This window comes from Malania oleifera, chromosome 5, assembly GCF_029873635.1.
Source record: "Malania oleifera isolate guangnan ecotype guangnan chromosome 5, ASM2987363v1, whole genome shotgun sequence".
NCBI lineage: Eukaryota > Viridiplantae > Streptophyta > Magnoliopsida > Santalales > Ximeniaceae > Malania > Malania oleifera.
This window is the reverse complement of record NC_080421.1, coordinates 40,832,071-40,843,510: the sequence shown is the minus strand read 5'-3', so window position 1 is coordinate 40,843,510 and position 11,440 is coordinate 40,832,071.

Sequence of the window (11,440 nt, the reverse complement as noted above, 5' to 3'; positions counted from 1 at the left end):
TCTGGGACGTATTTTCTTAACATAGAAACATGAAATATGTTATGAATTTTGAATAAAGATGGTGGTAAAGCTAGCCGATAGGCAACAGGCCCAATCTTCTCGAGAATCTCAAATGGACCAATAAACCTAGGGCTCAACTTACCCTTCTTCCCAAACCTTATGATTCCCTTCAGTGGTGCTATTTTTAGAAATACATGATCACCCACTTCAAATTCTAATTCCCGGCAGTGAGTATCCGCATAGCTTTTCTGCTGACTCTTTGCTGCACTGATTCTATCTCGAATAAGTCGAACTTTATCATACGCCTACTGTACTATTTATGGCCCCAAAACTCACCTCTCACCCAGCTCACTCCAATATAAAAAGGAACGACACCTCCTACCATAGAGTGCTTCATAAGGATCCATGCTAATGCTAGTCTGGTAGCTGTTGTTGTAGGAAAATTCCACCAATGGCATATATTGAGTCCAGCTACCCGCAATATTCAATACACATGCTCGCAACATATCCTCAAGTATCTGAATCGTTCCTCTGTCTGACCATCTGTCTGAGGATGGAAAGCGGTGCTGAATGCTAACTGAGTCCCCAATGCCTCCTGCAAGCTCCTCCAGAATTGCAATATAAAACGTGGATCACAGACCGAAACTATGGATACGGGCACTCCAGGGGGTCGAATAATCTCCTGTATGTAAATCTCTGCTAACTTGTTAATAAGGTAGCTAACTCTAATGGGAAGGAATTGAGTTGTCTTTGTCAACCTATCAACAATTACCCAGATGAAATTCTGACCATGCGGCGCCGGCAGTAACCTAGTAACAAAATCCATGGATACGTGGTCCCACTTCCACTCAGGAATGAAAAGTGGCTGCAACTGACCAATCGGCCTTTGGTGCTTAGCCTTAACCTATTGGCAGGTCAAGCACTACTGCACAAATTCTGCTATTTCCCTCTTCATGCCACTCCACTAGAAATACTCTTATAGATCCCTATACATCTTCGTGCTGCTAGGATGAATAGTGTACAAGGATCAGTGTGCTTCTTCTAGAATCGTCCTCTTGATGCTGTCATCCGCAGGCACACCCATTCTGGTGTGAAATCTCAAAACCCCATCGTCAGAAATGCCGAATTCCTCTCCCCGACCATCTTGTATTCTGGCTATTACTTTTGCTAATTCTAGATCATCCCCTTGAGCAGCTTTAATTTTTTCATAAAGTGTAGGTTGTACAACTAGGCTGGCAATAAGCACTTGAGGATCATCCTCCACTAATTCCACACCGAGCCTTTCCAAATCCATCTGAATTGGGTGCTAAACTACTGCTGCTAGCTATGCTGTATCTTCTGATTTACGACTCAAAGCATCAGCCACCATATTTGCTTTACGTGGGTGGTAACTGATGGTACAGTCGTAATCCTTGATGAGTTCTAACCACCTCCTTTTCCGCATATTCAATTCTTTCTATGTAAAGAAATACTTTAGACTCTTATGATCAGAAAATATTTCACATCTCTCACTATATAAGTAATGTCTCCAGATCTTTAGTGTGTGTACAACCGCAGCCAATTTCGGATCGTGAGTAGGGTAGTTCTTTTCATATTCTTTCAATTGCCTGGAAGCATATGCTACCACCCTACCATGCTGCATCAGTACACAATTTCAAAGACGCTTCACTGTAAATCACATACCCCTCACCTCCTGATGGAATCGTTAATACTGGTGCAGTGACGAACCACTGCTTAATTCTTGAAAACTCTGCTCGCATTTTTTATTCCACACAAATCTAGAATTTTTCTTGGTCAAATGTGTGAGAGACCCTGACAAAGCTGAAAAACCCTCAACAAATCGACGGTAATAACCTATCAATCCCAAGAAACTTCTGACTTCTTGCACATTTTTCGGCCTGATCCAATTCACCACCGTATTAATCTTGCTGAGATCCACTAAAATACCGTCTCCTGAAATCACATAACCTAAAAACGCAACTTGCTCAAGCAAAAACTCACACTTGCTAAACTTTGCATAAAGCTTTTTAAAGCTTTTTCTCCATAAGTGTCTGTAGTACTAGCCCCAAATGTACCCCATGATCCTCAAAATCCTTCGAGTACGCCAGTATATCATCAATAAAAACCACTAAAAACTTATCTAAATACTGATGAAAAACTCTATTCATCAAGTCCATGAACATAGCTGGGGCATTCATCAGATCAAAAGGCATAAAGAGAAATTCATAGTGCCCATACCTGGTCCTAAAGGCTGTCTTCACGACGTCCTCTGCTTTTACTTTCACTTGATGATACCCTGATCTGAGGTCGATCTTGGAATACACCCGAGTACCCTGGAGCTGGTCAAACAGGTCATCTATAGGGGGTAAAGGATACTTGTTATTAATAGTAATCTTGTTTATCTCCCTGTAATCAATACACATCCTCATAGTCCCATCCTTCTTCTTTATGAACAACATTAGAGCTCCCCACGGCGATACAATGGGTCGTATAAATTCCTTATCCAGAAAATCTTGCAACTGGTCCTTTAATTCTCTCAATTCAGCTGGAGCCATACGATAGGGAACCTTAGAGATCGACGCTGTCCCTGGAGGAAAATCTATAGAAAAATCCACCTCGCGTTTGGTAGGTAACCCTAGTAACTCCTCTAGAAATACATCGAGAAATTCTTGCATGACTGGTGTACTGTCTAACTTCGATTCATTTTATGTCACTTCTTTTACAAAAGCTACAAACCCTTGACTTCCATCCAGGAGCAATCTGCTCGCCTGCACAGCGGATACCAATTGCGATGGCGCACGTACACGTGAACCAGTAAACCTAAATTCTTTCTCACCAGGGGGTCTAAAAACTACTTCTTTCTGATGGCAATCAATACTAGCATAGTTAATTGCCAGCCAATTCATACCCATTATTATATCAAACCCACACATCTCTAGCACGATCAGGTCAGCTGGTAGCACTCTCTCTTGAATTTCTATAGGATAGCCTCTGAGTACCTTTTTACACCTCATCACTAACCTAGAAGGTGTAGCTACTGAGCTATGTGACAACCTAAATAAAAATGGAATTTAAATAATAAAGAGGAAGGAAAATGGAAAGAATAATAGAAGGAGGAAGTCAACTTTGTTCGTCGACGACATTGCACTTTGGGAAGGAATAAACGAGGGAAATCATCAGGGCTTCATCGATGAATACAGTGGATTCTTCGACAAAGGTATAAGAAAATTCATCAACGAAGATAGGGGATTCGTCGACGAGGGTTTAAGAGAATTCGTCGACGAAGACTGAATTTTGTCGACGAAGAAATACCGAGAGAGGTTTGATCCGACTGAATTTCGTCGAGAAGGACTGAATTTCATCGACGAATTTATTAAAGGATTCATCGATGAATGATATGGCTCGTCGATGAATCCAGTTCTATAAATAGGAAAAATTCGGATTTTAACTTCCCCATTAAGCTAACTCACTCCTCTCTCTCTCCCCTTCGACCCTCTCTCTCTCTTTCATTGATTTTGGGCCAGATTTACGCCGGATCGATAATCCGAAGTCACCACGACGCTCTTGGGGAAGTTCTATCCAAATCTATTGGAGCGGATCGTTGGTGGAAGTAAGTTGGAAATCATCCCTAAGTTAAGGTAAGACTTTTTAAGCCAAATTTGGTCTTATGATAGTTATAAGAAATGATGTATACGTAGAAATACTAAAATTTAATACTGAGAGTTTTCAATTTCAGGGTATTGATAAGGAAATCCTACGGAGGGTAGACCAAGATATTTTAGGGGCTTTCTCAGTAGTCAGGTAAGCGAATAAACTAAAACAGTTACTTTTTACGCAAATTATTATTATTTACGAGTAACTTGATTTCCTGAAAATATTTACGATATTTGAATATTATGGAATAAATGTATGTTTGAGAAAAATACTGCCAATGTGATGAAACGTATATATATGTATAAGATGCCAAAAATCATGATTTTTAGAGTATAATGTATGGTTTTATGCAACAAATGTGTGGCATGAATAATATTTTTCATGAAAGAATATAATGATACAACAATGATACGAATGAAATATGTTTTGTGAAATTATGAAAGAGTACAGTATATTATGATGATTTTGAAATGCATTGTAATTGATTTAATTTCAAAACGATATGTATGATATGTTCGGCGCAAGGCCGTAATTATGATATGTTCGGCGTGAGGCCGTAATTATGATATGTTCGGCGCGAGACAGTAATTATGATATGTTCGGCACGAGGCCGTAATTATGATATGTTCGGTACCAGGCCGTAATTATGATATGTTCGGAATGAGGCCATAATTATGAAATTATGAAAGATACTATATTATCATGTACTATATGTTATCAGAACCCGGATGTTAGTTTAGTTTAGTTCAGGAGCTCGGTACCGTAGCTTATAGATCATATGTTTATGATTAGATTAGTGGTAACTACCCCACGAGGGGGTGGGAGATGGATAGTCAATGTGGCTTTCAGTAGAGTGTAGATGTCCACCTGGCAGTCAGGACCAGGGTATGGCAGGCCCATCGTACTTACAGATATATTTGACTCGGCAGTGGTCGGCCAGCCATTGTCGGGTCCCGCCTTCGGGTTGCACAACCCGTCATGGGGGGTAATACATGACACCGGCTAGCTATTCATCCTAGGTATGTTTTCAGTATTATCAGTATAACAGATGTTTACGTACGTATGATATGATTTATCAGCAATAATGAAAGTATATGATTATATAGTATGTTATGATAAATGTCTATAGATATACGAAATGTACTGTATATGTATAATTACATTAAATATTCATGTTGCCATACAGCTGTATTTAGTTTATTTTCCCTTACTGAGAAGTGTCTCACCCCCCGAACATTAAATGATTTTCAGGAAATCCAGAGAGACCGGTGAGTTAGGGCCACCGTTGAGTGATTGGAGCTTCCCTACTAGAAGGGTAAGTGTTTAACTAGGATCACGAGATTTTTGTTGTATGATCCTAGTGTATTTTCACTTTTTGGAGGTTGTATATAGGAACAATATTTTGATGATATAGTAAACTCTGGTATTATGTTTTATGGCCGGATGTTTGAGATTTTTATACTTACTGCTGCTTAGGTTTCCGCTGTGATTGACAGGTGTCCCCGTTACCCACGGATTCGGGTTAACTTTTCTATTTATCATGTTACATTTTATATTGAGAAATTTGAGGTCGTTACACTCAATCTAATAACTGAGTCTCATTTCCAAATAATTTAACATAGGATATAGAGACAAAGGAATAAGTAGCACCTGAATCAAATAAAACAATAATGAGATGTGATAAAATAGTAAATGTACCTATCACCACATCCGTAGCTGCCTCAGCATCACCCGGCGTCAATACGTAAACCCTCGCCGGGGCTACATTCCTCTGCTGGCCTCCACAAGGCGCCTGATATCCTCCCTAATAGGGCCTGGGAGCTGGAACTTGATCTAGCGGTTCTGGGCATGTACGTGCCATGTGGCCGGGTCTCCCACAAAGATAGAAAACATCTTTCCCAACCCGAAACTCCCCCAAATGTTGTCTCCCACATGTCTGACATATCGGGAAAGTCGGCATACCTTGATTCTCACAAGGTCCTGTCGTCTGCCGCTGATCTCCCTTATCATGACCTTCTCTCCATGAACCCCTACTGGAGCCAGCCTGAAATCCCTTAGGTGCAGGCCTCTTCCTCTGACTCTTTGCTGTTATACCCCTCTGTATACCACTCTTAATGATCGCAGCCCTGTCTACAACCTTTGTAAATGTCTGAGCCCTGAAACCAATCATCTGCTCAAACAAGTTTTGCCTCAGTTCCTCTTCAAACTTCCTTGCCTTTTTCTCTTCATCAGGTGCTAGATGTGGAGCAAAACGGAACAACTCGATAAACCGAACCGCGTACTGAGATACGGTCATCTGCCCCTGTACTAGGTGCACAAACTCTGCTGCCTTCGCGCTCCGAACAACCGAGAGGAAATGTCACTTAAAGAACAGCTCCTTGAATTAGCCCCAAGTCACTGGCACCGGAACCGACCTCTGCTCCTCTATCAGTCGCGCTGATTTCCACCAGTGCTTCACCTCTCCTGTTAGTTTAAATGCTGCAAATACCACCTTCTATTTATCAGTACAAGGAAGCATAACCAACGTCTCTTCGATGTCCTGGACCCAATTCTCAGCTACAACCAGGTCATCTTCTCTAGCAAAGGATAGGGGCTTCATCCGTGGAAACTGCTCAATCATGTAGCTACGCTCCCCTGAGCTCCTAGCCATCTTAGCCATCACCTGCTGGGTAACGCTGTGTAGTACCACATTCGTATCACCACCACCCATGCTAAAAGGTCCTGGCCTGTCTCCTCCAACATTCGTGCCACTGCTTCCTGAGTCCATCCTAAAGACAAAGAACATACTTTAAGAATCTTATCTCCTGCACAGACATAATCTATTTTATTCCACTCAAATCCCATATTCATAACTAACTACCCGACGATAGTTTATTATGGTTTTCTTGAAATTGTCACCACATGAAAAACACAGAAACCATCACAGAAAGTCCTATACCTAGACTACAGAACAACCTCAAATCATTCCCTATACTCTGGTATTACTTCCACTGCACTCTAAAGTCTACAGAACCTAACAATCTAGGCTCTGATACCAAAGTGTAATGACCTGCTATAATTTAAATATATATATTTCCATGTACTGTTATTTGCATATAAGATGAAATTACACTACTCTGCTACTTTCTATTTTAGGTCTAATTATCCACCTAAGCAATGAGAAGAAGGTTCGTCGATGAACACAATCTCCTCGTCGACGAAATTCAGAACTTGTAAAACCAGCCTCTCGGCATCTTCTCGTAGACGAAACATATCCTCGTCGACGAGACCCTCTTGTACCTTCTTCGATGAATCCCCTGTGTTCGTCGACAAGGTCCTGATAAAATTTCTTGGGTTATTACAAAAATAGTCGACTATTCTTCTGCTCCTAGCAAAACCGTCAATGGTTTCAGGGAAATCGTCAACGATTTCCTCCTACAAGTCAGCATTCCTATTTTCTACCATGCTTTCTCTTTGTATATGCATTCCACTCAACATATGACCCACATATTACAATAATCTCCACTTTGGAGAATATACGCCTTTTAAGAGAAAACCAAAAACATAACCCGCTGCTCCACTTGGGACAATAGGTTAGGTCTGCCTCCTGTATAGAAACTGGAGACCCTAAGCAAGTCCAAGTAATGCTTGAACTTATCCGTAGTTACTAGCTTTGTCAATGTATCTGTTGCATTCTCAGAAGTTTGAACTTTCTCAAGTACAAGTTCATCTAAAGAATTCAACTCCTCGATCCTATGGAACCTCAGATCGATATGCTTGGTTCTCACATGATAGACTTGGTTCTTCGGCAAATAGATGACACTTTGATTGTCACAATGCAGGTGAACTACACCTTACTGTGTACCTAGCTCCTTAACTAAACCTATAAGCCACAATGCCTCATTGCCATCTTTGGCAACTGCCATATACTCCAACTCAATTGTTGATAATGCAACCAGAGATTGTACCATGGACCTCCAACAAATAGCCCCCCCCCCCCAACAAGGGTGAACACATACCATGTTGTAGACCTCCTGTCATCTAGATCCCCTACATAATCTGCATCCACAAATCCCACAACTGACGAATCACTTTGTTGCCTACCGAACATAATGCCATAGTGAGAAGTACCCGCAAGTATCTAAAAACACATTTGATGGCATCCCAATGTTGTCTACCCGGATTTGAAAGAAACTTACTTACCACTCTGACAGCTTATGTCAGGTCTGTTCTAGTACACAATAGTTGTAGAAATTTAGCCTGCATGTTTTGACACCCTTCAAAAGATTCCTCTTACGAAGTTCCTTCATCTCATGCCCAGCCATATGACCTAACCACATATGCCACAAAACAGTATTATCTAACTCAGAGTATGCAGTTGCAACTTCACCTACTACTGTAGTACCTAGTAGTGCATAGATATTTCTCGCTAACTTCTATCCCTCCATCACCGTTAGAATGTCTTTACACACCTTCATTACACCACTTTCATACTTGTAACTAAACTCGTTACAATCCAAAGTATCCAATGAAATTAAATTCTTCCATAGATTTGGTATGTTTCTTACATCACATAATGTTCTCACAATACCATCAAATATTTTAATTCTTATGTTTCCTATTCCAACAATTTTTCATAAAGCATCATTTTCTATTAAAACAAAACCAGAATTAACTAACCTGTAGGTGTTGAACCATTCGTTATTTAATGTTGTATGATAAGAGCACGTCGAATCTAGGATCCAAGAATTTGTAAAGCGATCTAACCCCGATGAAACAGAAAGCATATCACAATCACCGTTTTACAAGTCTTCTTCTTCAACTACATTCGTAGATTTTAAAGAACCCTCTTAATATTCAGCATTCCCTTTCTTCCTTTACGGACACTCCAGTTTGATGTGCCCCTTTTTCCCGCACTTAAAACACTGAATATCCTTTTTCTTCTTGGACTGCGACCGAGACTTATTATAACTCAATCAGCTCCGAAATTTGCTTCTTCCACATTCCTGATTACCCTTCACCATAAGCCCTTCACCTTGTGAAATCTCATCGCTGACCTTCTTTCTTTAATGAAAACCTAACAGAGCGCTTGTAACCTCTTCCAAATTCAGAGTTTCTTTGCCCCATGTTAGAGTAGTAACCAGATTTTCATATGTATGATACACTGGTATGAAATTCAATATCATCAATGTCTTGTTTTCTTCCTCGAATTTCACATCAACCTGCATCAAATCACTTATAATCTGATTGAATAGATAGATGTGTTGGTTCAAATTTGAACCCTCTGCCATCTTAAGCCAATACAACTTCTGCTTAAGATAGAATTTGCTCGTTAAAAACTTGGACATATACTGACTTTCAAGTTTCTGCCAAACAGTTGCAAGAGATTCATCATCCATGACATGATACAACACGTCATCGGCCAAACAAATTTTGATAGTTGCCACAACCTTCACTTCAAACTCCTTCCAACTTATTTCATCTGTGCCTTCCAGTTGACCTTCGTATAATGCCTTCATCATACCATAAATCCTTAACCCTTATATGCCATAGTTCGAAGTTTCCCATTCCATCAAGCTTAACAACATCAAACTTTGCAAAAGAAATCTTAGCCATTGTAACCAATTGCTCTGATATCAATTGTTCTACAATTCTATGCACAGTGAAAAAAAAACAATCTCACTATGCAGCACTTAATAGTGAAATATATAGAAAACACAATCATACAGATAAAATGAAAGCAATAAAACAATGATATAAAGAATTACATGGTTCGACAATGCCTACATTCACGGGAGCAAAAGACGGTGAATTTTACTATCTTGTGTCCAAAAACACTGAGTTACATCATACAACATGTATATATAACCCTCCTCGAGGTTTTTCCCCTAAAACCCAACCTATATAACTTCCCAATTCAAAATTCGAAAACCAGTGCTGAGTAACCGAGCAAAACCGTCGAAGGTTTCAGACATAACATCAACAGTTTAAAACTGACACCAAACAATCGATATGATAGGACCAAAACAATCGATTATTTCTTCTGTTCTTAGCAAACCGTCGACGGGTTCCTCCTGCAAGTCAGCATTCCTGTTTTCTATCATGTTTTCTCTTTGTTCATGCATTCCACTCGATATATGAGTCACATAATATACAACTAACTATGCTATATGGATCAAAATGTGAGGCAACTAAGAAACAACGTATCAAAAAAGTGAAAGTTGCCGAGATGAAAGTGCTTAGATGGATGAATGGTATAGCATTGAAAGATAAATTAAAAAATGAGCATATTCGTAGTAAGTAAGGCATAGCTCTTGTAGAAGATAAGATAATGGAAGGACAACTCAGATGGTTTGGGCACTTGTAACATAGGTCATATAGTGCGTTAGGGAGGAAGAGTGAGTTAGTTATTGTGAGGAGTAGTAGAAGGGATAAGGGTAAACCTAAAAAACCTGAAATGAGATAGTGAGTATGGATTTAATAGCCCTAAATTTATCGAAATAAATTGTCCATGATCGCATAAATTGGTGGATAAGGATTCATGTACCGAGACTTGAGGCTTGATTTTATTGTTTGTTGGTTTTAGGTATTATGTGTCAGCAACACTCTTTTGCTGAACCATGCTTTTGATATGCAACATTGTCGCACATCCAAGCAGGCTTTCCTGACAAAGTCAGTCGACCTACAGGGTGCCTTGTTGAAACTCATTTACCCCACTATGCTTCGTCTTTTGCAGCTTGGTAACTTTCAAGAACCTGTCTCTTTAAAGCTTTTTCTTGAATGTTATGCAGGAAAATTTGCACCCAAGTTCATCTTTCAATAGCACAACTTACTCCACCTACTCTTGGTGTTAGGCCTCTACTAGTTTTATCCCTCTCCCGCTGCTGCTGAATTGGGATTGCTTTGGTTTAGAATATTTATTCTCGTTAAGATTTTGTTTCGGCTCAAAAATAAACTTTGAATTTTGAATTGAAATTTTGGCTCGTGGCTTCAGTGTGTCATGTATAATTTTATGAAATTGCATCACCGACTGCAGAGTTTAGCGTAAAATGGTCAATCAAGTGGTTAAAGTTCTGCTAGCGGCAATGATAATGTATAGTAATTACTAGAGTGTTGAGGATCTTGGCAGCGAATTTGAGACGTTTAGGTAAATGCATAAACTCATTCCTCTTTAACTGATGCTCTAAATTTTGTCCCTCCTTTTAGGGTTCTTTTTGGCTTCCCTTTATTTTTTTTTCTCATGGTATTTTTTATCTATATTAAATACTATTAAAAATAAAATTTTGTTCTAATATAATTTACAATTTTTAAAACTTTGATGTTAATGATGTATAAAATTAAATTTTTGCTTAATGATTTGATATTTTTTTTTTCTTTTTTTAAATTTTCTTGATAACCAAATATGAAAAATATAGTTTCTTTCATGTTTTCCTAATATTTTTCAAGTTCTAAACAGAGCCTAAAGGTCCATTTGAATCAAGAATTTTGATTGAAAAAATAAAAGAAAAATAGAATTACTTTATATTTTCTCTTTAGACAAAGTACTAATTAAGAAAAATAAAAAATGCTTAGTAGACAAAATAAAATGCTAGTCATATGTAAAATTAAAATTTTCCCATTAATTTGATATGATTTTTTTTTTCTTTCTCACTTTCCTAATAATCAAACACAAAAATGTAATTAAAAAAACAAAAAAAAAAACACTTATTTCCTTTTGTAAATTTTTTCTAAGTTACAAGGAAGGCCTAAATGTGGGTAGCCAACATAAACATACGTCAACATAAATGGGTTCAAAAAATCAAAATAT